Consider the following 17,345-nt stretch of genomic DNA (forward strand, 5'->3'; position numbering starts at 1 on the left):
GACTTAGAATGGTGTTCCAAACGTTATTCCTTATTTGTTAGTAGTTTTTCGTTTGTGAACCCTCCCCAACCACACCTATTGCCAATCCATATCATACGCATAAATAGCCTGGGTCTCAGCTTCCGATACACGGTAAGTTTTTTAACTGCATGAGAGGACACACACAAGCTAGGGACCCCAACGTAGAGAAATACTTTGGCGTAGTGTTGGGGCTCTATTGCATTGATCAATTCAGTAGCTAAATTTCTCTTGATTCATATGTTCATGGCAGTAATGCAGATTCCATTTTTCACATTTTCACTCTTACATATAGCTATTGGATTTTTCAAGTCAGTATTCACACAGCAGTTTCTGCTATTTCATGTATTCCCCTTACATAGTCACTGGTGTGCATACCTTATCTCCCCATAGTGATGTTTTTTAGGTTTTTGCACCCAGTTCAGACTTAGAATGGTGTTCCAAACGTTATTCCTTATTTGTTAGTAGTTTTTCGTTTGTGAACCCTCCCCAACCACACCTATTGCCAATCCATATCATACGCATAAATAGCCTGGGTCTCAGCTTCCGATACACGGTAAGTTTTTAACTGCATGAGAGGACACACACAAGCTAGGGACCCCAACGTAGAGAAATACTTTGGCGTAGTGTTGGGGCTCTATTGCATTGATCAATTCAGTAGCTAAATTTCTCTTGATTCATATGTTCATGGCAGTAATGCAGATTCCATTTTTCACATTTTCACTCTTACATATAGCTATTGGATTTTTCAAGTCAGTATTCACACAGCAGTTTCTGCTATTTCATGTATTCCCCTTACATAGTCACTGGTGTGCATACCTTATCTCCCCATAGTGATGTTTTTTAGGTTTTTGCACCCAGTTCAGACTTAGAATGGTGTTCCAAACGTTATTCCTTATTTGTTAGTTGTTTTTCGTTTGTGAACCCTCCCCAACCACACCTATTGCCAATCCATATCATACGCATAAATAGCCTGGGTCTCAGCTTCCCATACACGGTAAGTTTTTTAACTGCATGAGAGGACACACACAAGCTAGGGACCCCAACGTAGAGAAATACTTTGGCGTAGTGTTGGGGCTCTATTGCATTGATCAATTCAGTAGCTAAATTTCTCTTGATTCATATGTTCATGGCAGTAATGCAGATTCCATTTTTCACATTTTCACTCTTACATATAGCTATTGGATTTTTCAAGTTAGTATTCACACAGCAGTTTCTGCTATTTCATGTATTCCCCTTACATAGTCACTGGTGTGCATACCTTATCTCCCCATAGTGATGTTTTTTAGGTTTTTGCACCCAGTTCAGACTTAGAATGGTGTTCCAAACGTTATTCCTTATTTAAAAGCTAAGAGGTTGACTTTATCCCTCTGTAAGCTTTTGGCTACCGAAATGCTGCCTTTCCGCCTGGTGGACACACTGGATTTTAGAGACCTTATGTCTGTCGCTGTGCCCCAGTACCAGATGCCCAGTCGCCACTACTTCTCTAAGAAAGGTGTGCCTGCGCTACACCAGCATGTCGCACACAACATCACCGCTTCCTTGAGAAACTCTGTGTGTGATCGGGTACATTTCACCACCGATACTTGGACCAGTAAGCATGGACAGGGAGGTTATATGTCGCTGACTGGGCACTGGGTAACTATGGTGATAGATGGTGAAGGGTCTGCTGCACAAGTCTTGCCGTCCCTACGACTTGGGCGTCAATCCTCTGTCTGTCCAAGTTCCTCCACTGCTTCTGCCTCTTCAACCTCGTCTGGGTCCTCCACCTCTGCCCCAAGCCTGCCTGGTCAGGCCACCAGCGTTCTCACTGCGCAGAAGGAATCACGCACCCCTCATTACTATGCTGGCAGCAGAGTGCAACAGCATCAGGCAGTCTTTAGCTTGAAATGTCTTGGAAATAAGAGTCACACAGCGGCTGAGTTGTGGGCAGCTCTGGAGACTGAGTTTGGTAAATGGTTGTCTCCACTCAACCTGCAGCCTGGTAAGGCCGTGTGCGACAATGCTGCAAACCTGGGTGCGGCCCTTCACCTGGGCAAGGTGACACACGTGCCTTGTATGGCTCACGTGTTGAACCTTGTTGTCCAGCAATTTTTAACACACTATCCTGGCCTAGATGGCCTTCTGAACAGGGCACAAAAACTGTCTGCTCACTTCCGCCGTTCAATCGCCGCAGCTGAGCGACTTGCATTGGTTCATAAGTCTTTCGGCCTGCCGGTTCATTGCCTGAAATGCGATGTGCCAACACACTGGAATTCGACTCTCCACATGTTACAGCGACTGTGGCAGCACCGCCGAACCCTGGTGCAATACGTCATGACGTATAGCCTTGGCCAACGAGATGCAGAGGTTGGGCAGATTACCCTGATGGAGTGGTCTAAGATCAAGGACCTATGCACCTTTCTTCACAGTTTCGACATGGCGACGAATATGTTTAGCGCTGATAATGCCATTATCAGCATGACAATTCCAGTCATTTACATGCTGGAGCACACGCTAAACACTATTCGGAGTCAGGGGGTGGGACAACAGGAAGGGGAGGAACTACAGGAGGATTCATATGCGCAAGGGACAACAACATCACCAAGGTCCAGACGTTCATCATCCCCAAGGCGACAGGCATGGGACCATGGGGGACAGGGATCAACAAGGGCGCATGGTAGCAGGCGAAATGTTGAGGAAGGTGCAGGAGAACATGAAGAAATGGAGGAAGAACTGTCCATGAACATGGAAGACTCAGCGGATGAGGGAGACCTTGGTCAAACTTCATTTGAAAGAGGTTGGGGGAGATGTCAGCGGAAGAAAGAACGGTTAGCACCTCTGTGCCACAAACAGTGTGGACTTGGTCCGCATGGCTGCGCAAGACACATGAGCGCCTTCTTGCTGCTCTACCTCCAACATGACCCTCGTATTGTCAAAATTAGAAGTGATGATGACTACTGGCTTGCCACATTATTAGATCCCCGGTACAAGTCCAAATTGTGTGACATAATTCCAGCCATAGAAAGGGACGCACGTATGAAGGAGTATCAGCAAAAGCTGTTACTCGATCTTAACTTGGATTTTCCACCAAACAACCGTGGTGCAGGGTTTGAATCTCCCAGTTGTAACTTGACAAACATGGGACAGTCTTGTAATCTTCAACAGTCTACCCATACCAGCAGCACCGTATCTGGTGCTGGTAACAGCAATTTTTTTGAATCTGTTCATAATTTTTTTAGACCATCCTTTGCAAGACCAACAGAGACAACAAGTCTGACACATAGTCAACGGCTGGAGAGGATGATAGAGGAGTATCTCCAAATGAACATCGATGCCATGACTTTGCAAATGGAGCCTTGCTCATTTTGGGCTTCAAATCTTGAAAAATGGCCAGAGCTCTCCACTTACGCCTTGGAGATCTTGTCGTGTTCAGCTGCCAGTATTGTCTCTGAACGTGTCTTCAGTGCTGCTGGGTGTGTGCTGACAGATAAGCGCACGCGTCTGTCCAGTGACAATGTGGACAGACTGACTTTCATCAAAATGAACAAGTCATGGATCCACAAGGAATTTACTACCCCTGTGTCATCCTGGGGAGAGTAAATGCTTGTGGATTTGGAATGTGCTTGATGCAAATCAAAACATCCTGTTTGCAACTAGGGCGCAAGTGCTGCCACTGATGGGGTGTCTGTGTGGCCCAATTTTTGGAAAAAAGGGAGACTCCGCTTGGAGTAACCCTTGCTTGCTGTGTTTTTAAAAAGGAGCCAAGATGAACAAGTCATGGTTCAGCAAAGACTTTGCTACCTACCCCGATGTTATCCTGGTGACAGTTAAGGATGGCGTATTTTTGAATGTGCTTGATGCAAATCTAAATGTGAAGTGTACGACTGGGGCACAAGTGCTGCCACTGAAGGGGTGTCTGTGTGGCCCAATTTTTGGAAAAAAGTGAGACTCCGCTTGGAGTAACCCTTGCTTGCTGTGTTTTTTAAAAGGAGCCAAGATGAACAAGACATGGTTCAGCAAAGACTTTGCTACCTACCCTGGTGTCATTCTGGGGACGGTTAAGTATGGCGTATTTTTGAATGTGCTTGAAGCAAATCTACCTGTGAAGTGTACAACTGGGGCACAAGTGCTGCCACTGAAGGGGTGTCTTTGTGGCCCAATTTTTGGAAAAAAGGGAGACTCTGCTTGGAGTAACCCTTGCTGTGTTTTTTAAAAGGAGCCAAGATGAACAAGTCATGGTTCAGCAAAGACTTTGCTACCTACCCCGGTGTCATCCTGGGGACGGTTAAAGATGGCGTATTTTTGAGTGTGCTTGATGCAAATCTAACTGTGAAGTGTACAACTGGGGCACAAGTGCTGCCACTGATGGGGTGTCTGTGTGGCCCAATTTTTGGAAAAAAGGGAGACTCTGCTTGGAGTAACCCTTGCCGTGTTTTTAAAAAGGAGCAAAGATGAACAAGTCATGGTTCAGCAAAGACTTTGCTACCTACCCCGGTGTCATCCTGGGGACAGTTAAGGAGTGCGTATTTTTGAATGTGATTGATGCAAATCTAACTGTGAAGTGTACGACTGGGGCACAAGTGTTGCCACTGAAGGGGTGGGTGTCTGTGTGGCCCAATTTTTGGAAATAAGGGAGACTCCGCTTTGAGTCACCTTGCGGTGTTTTAAATCATTTTAGAAGGGCATGCCATGCCTATATCTGTGTCTCCTCCTCTTTTTCCTTGTCCAGCTCTTTTGTTTTCGCATGAGTATATGTCCTTGTCACTTTCCCATGTGTTTGTGTTGTGTTATGAGTTGTTTGTCACCTTTTTGACACCTTTGAGGGTGTTTTCTAGGTGTTTTCATGTGTTTGTGATTGCCTCCCATTGTTTCCTATGGGTTCGAGTGGTTCGCCGAACCGAACACCAACCAGACCTCAGTTCGGCGAACCGAGCTCGAGCCCATCCGCGACCGTTTCGCTCATCTCTAGTCTTGACCAGCTGGACGGCAGGAGCTTGGTCTTGGGATTCTTGCCATCCCTGGCTGGGTAGCGGGTCCAGGTTCGCCTGTTGCTGTTTGACATATAGTTTTTCGACCGGTGGCAGATGGAACGCGGGCAACTCGATTTCTTCGAGGTCATCATTTTCCGGCCCCCCATCCGGCAGGTGGGGCATCCAGGATAACGCGTCCGCATTGGTGTTCTTGCGGCCGGCTCGATATTTAATAGTGAAGTCGTAGTTAGACAGCCTAACCACCCACCGTTGTTCCAGAGCACCTGGCTTGGCCGTGTCCAAATGGGTCAATGGATTATTGTCCGTGTAGGCAGTGAATTTTGCCGCTGCGAGTTAACGTCGGAACCTCTTGGTGATTGCCCACACCAGGGCCAGGAACTCAAGCTTGAAGGAGCTGTAATTTTTGGGGTTCCTTTCTGTGGGCCGGAGTTTTCTGCTGGCGTAGGCGATTACCTTTTCTCTCCCGTCCTGGACCTTGGACAGGACTGCTCCTAAGTAGAGTTGAGCGCGGTTCGTGGTTCGTGGTTCTCCAGTTCGCAGGTCGAGTGATTTTGGGGGCTGTTCTAGATAGAACTAGAACTCGAGCTTTTTGCTAAAGCTCGATAGTTCTAGATACGTTTGAGAACGGTTCTAGGAGCAAAAAGACCAGCTAATTCCTAGCTGGCTTTCCGCTGTAATAGTGTAAGTCACTCTGTGACTCACACTATTATGAAATTTCAGTCTATAGTGTGCGGGAACAGCGCATTCAGATCACTGCTGTATGTATAATGGCCTTTTTTTTTTTTTTTCCTTGTCTTCCTTCCCTAAGCGCGCGCCTGTAGTGGGGCGGGCCAGCATGTCAGCCAATCCCAGACACACACACAGCTAAGTGGACTTTTAAGGCCCTGTCACACACAGAGATAAATCTGCGGTAGATCTGTGGTTGCAGTGAAATTGTGGACAATCAGTGCCAGGTTTGTGGCTGTATACAAATGGAACAATATGTCCATGATTTCACAGCAACCACAGATATGCCAAAGATTTATCTCTGTGTGTGACGGGGCCTTTAGCCAGAGAAGCAACGACATGTGTGATAGGATGTCCATGTCACATGTCTCTGCATTATAAAAACTGACATTTTCCTCCAGCACGCCATTATCTGCCTTAGGCGTCCTTGGTGTCAGTCACCGCTGGCGCAGCGCCTAGCTCAGATACCGCTGTGTACGCTCTATACACAGCGCTGTAGAGCATAGGGATAGCACTTTCTATCAGTCCTTTTAAGGGCTAATACCGGCAGGGTCAGAGCCATAGGTGACAGGTCAGTGAAAACAGAGTTTAACAGCTACACAAGATGACAGCGTCTGTGTAGCTAAGGTCAGGGATTTCCTCGCTGCATTCCCCCATTAGGAGGGATAGAAAGGGAGGCTTCCTTTCCTCTACCCAGAGACCCACAACTCTGGCACTGTACCCTCCTGCCCTTTGCACACTCAAACTCATTGTTACTAAGCCATTATACTAGCAAACACTGAGTGAACTTAGTGGCATCCTAAACGTGGCTGTTGGACTTCTGTATCGTCCCACAAGTGCAAAGATATTTGCAGCACCTCTGCCTGCATTGCACAATATAATAGGTCTGGATATACGCCATAGTGCGGTGAGTCTTTTGAACCATGGGGCTTGATGACTACGGCCTGGCAGGTAGTTTCCAGGGCTTACCCCTTGTTTATTTCAATATTTCTTCTTAGTGACCTGGGCATTCATGGACTGTTGCGTTATGATGACACTTAGCAACAGCCCGTTTTGACATCCCACTTGGACTCCCCTGATGATCTGTTTGTGAAACGTTGGGAGTGGGAAGATCCATCCATATGCCTGATACGGGTTTCCTGGCTTTACTTAGGTACCAGTATAACTGCCTGTGACACACTGGTGAAACCCCTCCCCCTCCTTAAAGGGGGCTTTGATTGGAATTTTTTCTGTGTGTGCACCTATTTCTTTCTCAGCTGACAGGTTTGTTAGAAGGTTTGAGTGTTCTAACTCACTTTGCCTGGAGTAAGCTGAGACAGACCGTACTTCTGGGCCTATTAACTGTGCCCTCAGCCTGATATGGTCCGAATGATTGGACTATTGGCACCTCTGGTTTTAATTCTCACTAGTGAATTTCAGTTCACTTTTATTCCTTGTATGAATTAAAAGTTATGTTTTATGTATATGAATTTTTTCTATAGCTCCGTAACTGGTCCAGCTAATTTGTTGTGATTACTCTGGACTACCTCTGGTATTTTGCTATATTACTGACTGTTCATTGGCATCCAATTAGCACCTCATTGTGGCTAAACCTGTTGATCTGTTTATAGCTTTTTGACTGTTTAACTATTTGACTCTGTCACCACAGAAGTTGCTGCTTCACCAGCATCTGTATACAGCACTGTTTATTAGTGATTAGTGAGACTTGGATCCTATTTTATATATTTTATATATCTCTGTTATTTCAGAGTATACACTTTTATCATTGTGCTTATCCAGTGCTGGTTTTTACCATCTGTCTATGAGTAACAATTGTCAAAATTTTACACCATGCTCCTTATGTGCAGGATGCCTTGTTCATGTTTTTGACCCAGTCTGTTATTCATTCATTTTACTTGTGCCCTATATGTAATTGTCATCTAGTACATCTATATTGTATCTGACGGCCTGTTTTTGCCGCTGATTCCTTTGTGCCAGTTGCTATTTATTAAACATATTTGCACTTTACTCCTTGTCCTCCAGTCTTTGACTGAGGAAACTTAGTGGCATCCTAAACATAACTGTTGGACTTCTGTATTGTCCCACAAGTGCAAAGATATTTGCAGCACCTCTGCCTGCATTGCACACTCAAACTCATTGTTACTTAGCCATTATACTAGCAAACACTGAGTGAACTTAGTGGCATCCTAAACGTGGCTGTTGGACTTCTGTATTGTCCCACAAGTGCAAAGATATTTGCAGCACCTCTGCCTGCATTGCACACTCAAACTCATTGTTACTTAGCCATTATACTAGCAAACACTGAGTGAACTTAGTGGCATCCTAAACGTGGCTGTTGGACTTCTGTATTGTCCCACAAGTGAAAAGATATTTGCAGCACCTCTGCCTGCATTGCACACTCAAACTCATTGTTACTAAGCCATTATACTAGCAAACACTGAGTGAACTTAGTGGCATCCTAAACGTGGCTGTTGGACTTCTGTATCGGCCCACAAGTGCAAAGATATATGCTGCACCTCTGCCTGCATTGCACACTCAAACTCATTGTTACTAAGCCATTATACTAGCAAACACTGCTGCCAGTTTAAGGGCCGTAGTTGCATTGTCAGTGATAATTATTGTTGTTTATTCTGCTGTTAATAAAGATAGACCACCGCTGCAATCTACACCACCTTTCAATTTTTACTACCACATTTTAAGTGCACAATCTTGTTGCAATCAAAATGAGTGGCAAAATGACAGATGCTGTTGGAAAGGGTAAGATGCGTGTTGGAAAAAGAAAAAAAGGGTTTGTCCGTGGGGAAGGTGGCAAAGCTCCATTAACATCTGCTGAAGATAGACCATCTTCCAGCAAAAGTAAGATGTCTACTACTTACCGTGGACAATCCGATGTGCTCCCTTTTTTATGGACACGGACAACTGGAACAAAGGTAGATGATGGCCAAAAAAGGAAAATGCTTGAATGGATCTCAAGTGGTCCAACAAGTGCCCTCTCCGCCACCTCAACTACCGCATCCAAAAAACACCAGTCCTCTGAGTTCTCATCCCAATCAAACTTGCTTTCTCCCAGCTCTGAAGTCTCCATCCGCCCTGCACAGTATGGTGGAACTGAGATGGCTGAGTCTGCAGAGCTGTTCAGTCACACTATAGCCTGGGAATCAGAGGTCTGCTCCCAAGCTACAGTGAGTACAGACCAGGAAATGTTCTGCAGTGATGCCCAGAACCTTTGTGACTCTGATTCAGGCCGTGAGGACCAAGTTTCTGAGCATAATGTTGACCCTTTTTCACCAACTGTAACACCTGTTGTTATAGACAATGAGGAACATACTGATGACGATGAGACGCAGATACCAGATTGGGATGACAACTTAAATTTTCGGTCAAGGCAAGAAGAGGCTCGGTCTGAGGGTGAGGGGAGTGCAAACACAACAATTGATGAGGAAGTTCTAGATCAACCCACAGTCAGGCCCTCGAGGAGGTCAACAGAGGTGGTGAAGGAGGATGCAACTGATGACGAAGTTACCTTGCGCCTTCCTGGACAGAGTCGGAGTACTGGTAGCACGTCTATAACTGCATCCTCAGCCACCACTCTGCCTCTGAGCACTAGTCGGGGTGGATCAACAGGTCGCATGCCCTCTAAGCCTTGCCTAGCCTGGTCCTTTTTTGACATAGCAAAAGATCGCCCAAATTATGTGATCTGTAAAATTTGTCATGATTCTGTTAGTAGAGGTCAAAACCTCAGCAGTTTGACAACTTCTTCCATGAATTGTCAAATGAAAAAATATCATATGTCCCGGTGGGAAGCTCGCCGTGCTGCAATGCGGCCTAGCGGAGCGAACCATCCACTGCCTGCCCCTTCTAGTGCATCCGCGCGCTCTTCATCTTCTAGAACTGTGGGGACAGCTGTCACACCTGGTTTTCCACGCACAACTTCCACCACTGTAACCGCAACAGGCAGTTTGCTTGGTAGGTCGTCAGTTGGTTTGGAAGGGGAAACAAGTGCGTGTGTACAGCTCTCTCAGACATCGATAGCACCAACGTTGGATGAAGGCAACATCATGTCTACGTCTGCACTTTCCTCACAAAGCTGCATTTTTCCAGGGACACCCTACACAACACCGTCTACACACAGCAGCCAGATCTCTGTCCCTCAGATGTGGACAAATAAAAAGCCATTTCCTGCGACCCATGACACAGCTAAGAGGTTGACTTTATCCCTCTGTAAGCTCTTGGCTACCGAAATGCTGCCTTTCCGCCTGGTGTACACACAGGATTTTAGAGACCTTATGTCTGTCGCTGTGCCCCAGTACCAGATGCCCAGTCGCCACTACTTCTCTAAGAAAGGTGTGCCCGCGCTACTCCAGCATGTCGCACACAACATCACCGCTTCCTTGAGAAACTCTGTGTGTCAATGGGTGCATTTCACCACCGATACTTGGACCAGTAAGCATGGACAGGGACGTTATATGTCGCTGACTGGGCACTGGGTAACTATGGTGATAGATGGTGAAGGGTCTGCTGCACAAGTCTTGCCGTCCCCACGACTTGTGTGTCAATCCTCTGTCTGTCCAAGTTCCGCCACTGCTTCTGCCTCCTCCACCTCATCTGGGTCCTCCACCTCCGCCCCAAGCCTGCCTGGTCAGGCTACCAGCGTTCTCACTGCGCAGAAGGAATCACGCACCCCTCATTACTATGCTGGCAGCAGAGCGCAACGGCATCAGGCGGTCTTTAGCTTGACATGTCTTGGGAATAAGAGTCACACAGCTGAGGAGTTGTGGTCAGCTCTGCGGTCCGAGTTTAATAAATGGTTGTCTCCACTCAACCTGCAGCCTGGTAAGGCCGTGTGCGACAATGCTGCAAACCTGGGTGCGGCCCTTCGCCTGGGCAAGGTGACACACGTGCCTTGTATGGCTCACGTGTTGAACCTTGTTGTCCAGCAATTTTTAACACACTATCCCGGCCTAGATGGCCTTCTGACCAGAGCATGGAAACTGTTTTCTCACTCCTGCCGTTCAACCGCCACAGCTGAGCGACTTGTATTGCTCCAGAAGTCTTTCGGCCTGCCGGTTCATCACCTGAAATGCGATGTGGTGACACGCTGGAATTCGACTCTCCACATGTTACAGCGACTGTGGCAGCACCGCCGAGCCCTGGTGCAATACGTCATGACGCATAGCCTGGGCCAACGAGATGCAGAGGTGGGGAAGATCCCCCTGATAGAGTGGTCTCAGATCAAGGACCTATGCACCCTTCTGCACAGTTTCGACATGGCGACAATATGTTTAGCACTGACAATGCCATTATCAGCATGACAATTCCAGTCACTTAAATGCTGGAGCACACGCTAAACACTATTCGGAGTCAGGGGGTAGGACAACAGGAAGGGGAGGAACTACAGGAGGATTCATATGCGCAAGACACAACAACATCACCAAGGTTCAGACGTTCATCATCACCAACGCGGCAGGCATGGGACCATGGGGGACAGGGATCAACAAGGGCGCATGGTAGCAGGCGAAATGTTGAGGAAGGTGCAGGAGAACATGAAGAAATGGATGACGAACTGTCCATGGACATGGAAGACTCAGCGGATGAGGGAGACCTTGGTCAAATTTCAGTTGAAAGAGGTTGGGGGGAGATGTCAGAGGAAGAAAGAACGGTTAGCACCTCTATGCCACAAACACAGCGTGGACTTGTTCCGCATGGCTGCGCAAGACACATGAGCGCCTTCTTGCTGCACTACCTCCAACATGACCATCGTATTGTCAAAATTAGAAGTGATGATGACTACTGGCTTGCCACACTATTAGTTCCCCGGTACAAGTCCAAATTTTGTGACATAATTCCAGCCATAGAAAGGGACGCACGTATGCAGGAGTATCAGCAGAAGCTGTTACTCGATCTTAGCTCGGCTTTTCCACCAAACAACCGTTCAGGTGCAGGGAGTGAATCTCCCAGTTGTAACTTGACAAACATGGGACGGTCTCGTCATCTTCAACAGTCTACCCGTACCAGTAGCACTGTATCTGGTGCTCGTAACAGCAATTTTATTGAATCTTTTCATAATTTTTTTAGACCGTCCTTTGCAAGGCCACCAGAGACAACAAGTCTGACACATAGTCAACGGCTGGAGAGGATGATACAGGAGTATCTCCAAATGAACATTGATGCCATGACTTTGCAAATGGAGCCTTGCTCATTTTGGGCTTCAAATCTTGAAAAATGGCCAGAGCTCTCCAGTTACGCCTTGGAGATTTTGTCGTGTCCAACTGCCAGCATTGTCTCTGAACGTGTCTTCAGTGCTGCTGGGTGTGTGCTGACAGATAAGCGCACGCGTCTGTCCAGTGACAATGTGGACAGACTAACGTTCATCAAAATGAACAAGTCATGGATCCACAAGGAATTTACTACCCCTGTGTCATCCTGGGGAGAGTAAATGCTTGTGGATTTGGAATGTGCTTGATGCAAATCAAAACATCCTCTTTGTAACCAGGGCACAAGTGCTGCCACTGATGGGGTGTCTGTGTGGCCCAATTTTTTAAAAAAAGGGAGACTCCGCTTGGAGTAACCCTTGCTTACAGTGTTTTTAAAAAGGAGCCAAGATGAACAGAGCTGGGACCAGGAAAGACTTTGCTACCTACCCCGGTGTCATCCTGGGGACGGTTAAGAATGGCGTATTTTTGAATGTGTTTGATGCAAATCTAGCTGTGAAGTGTACAACTGGGGCACAACTGCTGCCACTGAAGGGGTGGGTGTGTCTGTGGGGCCCAATTTTTGGAAAAAAGGGAGACTCCGCTTGGAGTAACCCTTGCTTACAGTGTTTTTAAAAAGGAGCCAAGATGAACAGAGCTGGGATCAGGAAAGACTTTGCTACCTACCCCGGTGTCATCCTGGGGATGGTTAAGAATGGCGTATTTTTTAATGTGCTTGATGCAAATCTAGCTGTGAAGTGTACAACTGGGGCACAACTGCTGCCACTGAAGGGGTGGGTGTGTCTGTGGGGTCCAATTTTTGGAAAAAAGGGAGACTCCGCTTGGAGTAACCCTTGCTTACAGTGTTTTTAAAAAGGAGCCAAGATGAACAGAGCTGGGATCAGGAAAGACTTTGCTACCTACCCCGGTGTCATCCTGGGGACGGTTAAGAATGGCGTATTTTTGAATGTGCTTGATGCAAATCTAGCTGTGAAGTGTACAACTGGGGCACAACTGCTGCCACTGAAGGGGTGGGTGTGTGTGGAGCCCAATTTTTGGAAAAAAGGGAGACTCCGCTTGGAGTAACCCTTGCTTACAGTGTTTTTAAAAAGGAGCCAAGATGAACAGAGCTGGGATCAGGAAAGACTTTGCTACCTACCCCGGTGTCATCCTGGGGACGGTTAAGAATGGCGTATTTTTGAATGTGCTTGATGCAAATCTAGCTGTGAAGTGTACAACTGGGGCACAACTGCTGCCACTGAAGGGGTGGGTGTGTGTGGGGCCCAATTTTTGGAAAAAAGGGAGACTCCGCTTGGAGTAACCCTTGCTTACAGTGTTTTTAAAGAGGAGCCAAGATGAACAGAGCTGGGATCAGGAAAGACTTTTCTACCTACCCCGGTGTCATCCTGGGGACGGTTAAGAATGGCGTATTTTTGAATGTGCTTGATGCAAATCTAGCTGTGAAGTGTACAACTGGGGCACAACTACTGCCACTGAAGGGGTGGGGGTGTGTGTGGTCCAATTTTTGGAAAAAAGGGAGACTCCGCTTGGAGTAACCCTTGCTTGCTGTTTTTTTAAAAGGAGCCAAGATGAACAGAGCTGGGATCAGGAAAAACTTAGCTACCTACACCGGTGTTATCCTGGGGACGGTTAAGGATGGCGTATTTTTGAATGTGCTTGATGCAAATGTACCTGTGAAGTGTACAACTGGGGCACAAATGCTGCCACTGAAGGGGGTGGGTGTCTGTGTGGCCCAATTTTTGGATAAAAGGGAGACTCTGCTTGGAGTCACCTTGCGGTGTTTTACATGTTTTTAGAAGGGCGTGCCATGCCTATATCTGTGTCTCCTCCTCTTTTTCCTTGTCCAGCTCTTTTGTTTTCGCATGAGTATATGTCCTTGTCACTTTTCCATGTGTTTGTGTTGTGTTGTGAGTTGTTTGTCACCTTTTGGACACCTTTGAGGGTGTTTTCTAGGTGTTTTTATGTGTTTGTGAATGCCTGCCATTGTTTCCTATGCGGTTCGAGTTCGGTTCGTCGAATGTTCGATGAACCGAACTCGAACGGGACCTCCGTTCGACGAACCAAACTCGAGCCGAACCACGACCGGTTCGCTCATCTCTACTCCTAAGCCCACATTGCTGTCATCGGTGTAAAGGAAGAACGGGAGGCTGTAGTCGGGGTACGCCAGGACTTCTCCTGTCAAGGCCGTCTTCAGCTGGTGGAAGGACTCTTCATGCTTCTCCTCCCACAGCAATGGGGGTCCATGGGCCCTGCCACCCTTGGTCTGTCCCACGAGGAGGTCTTGCATAGTCAAGCCATCTTCGTGTATCCCTTGATGAAGCGGCGGTAATAGCCCACCAGGCCCAGGAACTGTCTCACCTCTCTCACTGTGGTCGGCCTCGGCCAGTCCTGGATAGCAGTGATCTTCTCGGGATCTGGGGCGACACCTTCTGCGCTCACCACGTGTCTGAGGTACTGTACCCTAGGCTTCAGTAGGTGGCACTTGGAGGGCTTCAGCTTCATCCCATACTTGGCAAGGGACGCGAACACTTCAGCCAGGTGCTCTAGGTGGGCCTCGTATGTCTGGGAGTATACGATCACATCATCTAGATACAGCAAGACAGTTTCAAAATTGAGATGTCCCAGGCAACACTCCTTGAGCCATTGGAAGGTTCCAGGGGCATTGCACAGCCCAAACGGCATGCTGTTTAACTCGCAGAGTCCCATGGGAGTGGCGAATGCAGTCTTCTCACGGTCCTCTGGTGCGATCGCCACCTGCCAGTACCCGCTGGTAAGGTCAAGGGTAGTGAAGAAGTTAGCAGTTTTCAGCGCAGCTAGCGACTCTTCGATACGGGGGAGGGGATAGGCATCTTTATGCGTTATCTGGTTGATCTTCCAGTAATCCACACACATTCTCATGGTGCCATCCTTCTTCTTCACCAGCACCAGTGGGGCTGCCCAGGGACTACAACTATCCCGAATGACCCCTGTGTCAGAGTTCCAGGATTTCCAGTTTTCTTTTGAAGGATCTTGCCCTTAGTTAACATGGAGTTTTTTGTTCTGTTGCCCTACTTCCTGTTCATCTGTTTAAAAGCCCGCCCCTAAGCTTAGTCTAGTTGCCTGAGTATACTGCTTCCTGTGTACTCCTGCCCTGCTGCTCTTGGTTCCTGATTGATATTTGGATCCTGTTGAAAACACCCGACACCGGCTCTGGACTTCACCTGGTCTCATCAAGCTGTTCCCGGACTCCGTCTGCCGTCTCTGGTCGGCACTTCTGCCCGGTTCCTTCCGTTTCATATCCACCCTAGGACTCACATCACGTACGGACATTTTTGGACTATACCTGTTGCCCTTTCGTGTCCCGGCTGCTGCGCATTTAGGCCTTCTGGGGTGATCGCCAGACAGTCCCTGTATAGGGGTTCGCTCCTGGTGGTCTCCCTGGGGGAGTCCGGTGCGTGGCCCTGGGAATTCCCTTTTGCTCCGACCCTGGCAGGTATTTACTGTGTTTATGTTCTACTGTGTTTATGCTCTGTTTTGTGTACATATTGTTGGTTGCATATTATAAACGTCTTTGCACCAAGAACCCATCTCTGGTTATCATTGCCCTAACGCAATCGAAATCCTCAGTTCATACAGTAGTATTACACCCTGCCTCCTTCATGTTCCTCAACATGTCCTTGGCGCATTGATAGTGTGCTGGCGAGATGGGCCTATACCTTTCTTTGATGGGTGGATGCATACCTGTAGGGATATGGTGCTGAACCCCTTTAATCTTCCCGAAATCTAATGGGTGCTTGCTGAAAACCTGTTCATACTCCTGTATCACCCTGTATACCCCCTCTTTATGGTGCGTGGGTGTAGCTTCAGTGCCTACATGCAGTTCCTGACACCACTCCTCTAACTGTTCGGGGGGTATATAGTCACTGGCAGGGGGTGCAGAGGCAGAAGGGGCGGCTTCATGAATGGTGTGAGGGTCTAGGGTAAGCAGCTTGGCAAGGGTAGCATAACGGGGAAGCCTAACTTCTTCCTCCCCACAATTCAGCACTCTCACAGGCACTCTCCCCTTTTTGACGTCAACCACCCCTCTGGCTGCCATTACCGTGGGCCAGTGCTCAGAAGGCGTGGGCTCCACCATCGCCGGGTAGTCGCGCCCCTGTGGACCTACTGCTGCCCTGCACCAAATCATCATCTCGCTTCTTGGTGGCACCACCAAGGGGGCCACATCCATCACCCGTACTCCACCAATCTCTCCACCCATCGAAATTCACTTGTTGCCGATATAGGAGGGCCCGGATCTCATGCTGCACAGCCCTCTGTAGGCCCCCTCCTGCTGTGGCGGCCAACTGCTGCAACAAACTCAGCACCTCACTCATACAATGCTCCATCACATTAGTCCCTAGAATTAGTTTTGGGTTATGGTCACTGGGTTCATTCATCACCACAATCATTCCTTGGTGTTTTAGCTCCGCACGTCCCACGGTCAGGGTCACTTGTTTGTATCCCACCTGGGTCAGGGGGAGTCCATTGGCTGTGACAAAGGTCAGACTATCATCAGGGTGGGCAAATTCACCAGTATCCCAATACTGCTGGTACAATGTATATGGCATAGTGGTTACCTGTGATCCTTTGTCCAATAGGGCCATGAGCGGGATGCTGTCCACCACCAGAGGGATGATAAGGCGAGCTCCAACGTACCGGTCTCGCCAATCAGGGGGGCCATTGGGGTCTACTCCTGAGGATTGGCCCTTGGCCCCAGGGGTTGCTCGTTTAACGGGCATCGCCTAGCGTAGTGGCCAGGCTTGCTGCACCTGTAACAAATAAGAGGCCCATACTGTGAGTCATTGGTCCTTCTCCGCTGCATCCAGGGGACGTCCTCCGGCCTGTCGGCAAGCTGGATCTTCCCTTGGGGCTTGACTCTCGCTGTAAGCTGGAGTGCGGCGAGGATCTTGGCAAGGTCTCCATCCATGCGGCGGACATGGGCAGCCAGTTCCTCCATCCTCCCGACAGGCGCTGCAGAGGCCAGTAGAGCCGGAAGAGGAGGTGCCACCGAGATGGGAGCAGTCTCAGCCGGCCATGGGGCCACCTCAGGAGCGTCTGGTGTTGGGGCTTGCAGGGCCTTGATGGCCCGCTCTTTCAATACTGCAAAGTCCAGATTGGGGTGTTCAAGGGCCCACAGCCGTAGCTGCTTGCGGTCTTCCGTGGACCCCAGCCCTTGCAATAATTGTTCTACTAGCATCTTATTACTGTCCACATCGTTAATAACGTCCACCTGCTTCAGCGTACGGAGGGCTATTTTCAGGCACAAGGCATAGTCTCTTATATTATCCGCAGGCCGCTGTTGGCACTGATAAAACTGCATCCGCAACTCCGCTTCCTTGCGGGTCTCAAAAACGGTTTAAAGCTTCTCAAAAATGGTAGTCAGTGAGGCCCGATCTGC

This window comes from Anomaloglossus baeobatrachus, chromosome 10 (genome assembly GCF_048569485.1).
Source record: "Anomaloglossus baeobatrachus isolate aAnoBae1 chromosome 10, aAnoBae1.hap1, whole genome shotgun sequence".
NCBI classification, from domain to species: Eukaryota; Metazoa; Chordata; class Amphibia; order Anura; family Aromobatidae; genus Anomaloglossus; species Anomaloglossus baeobatrachus.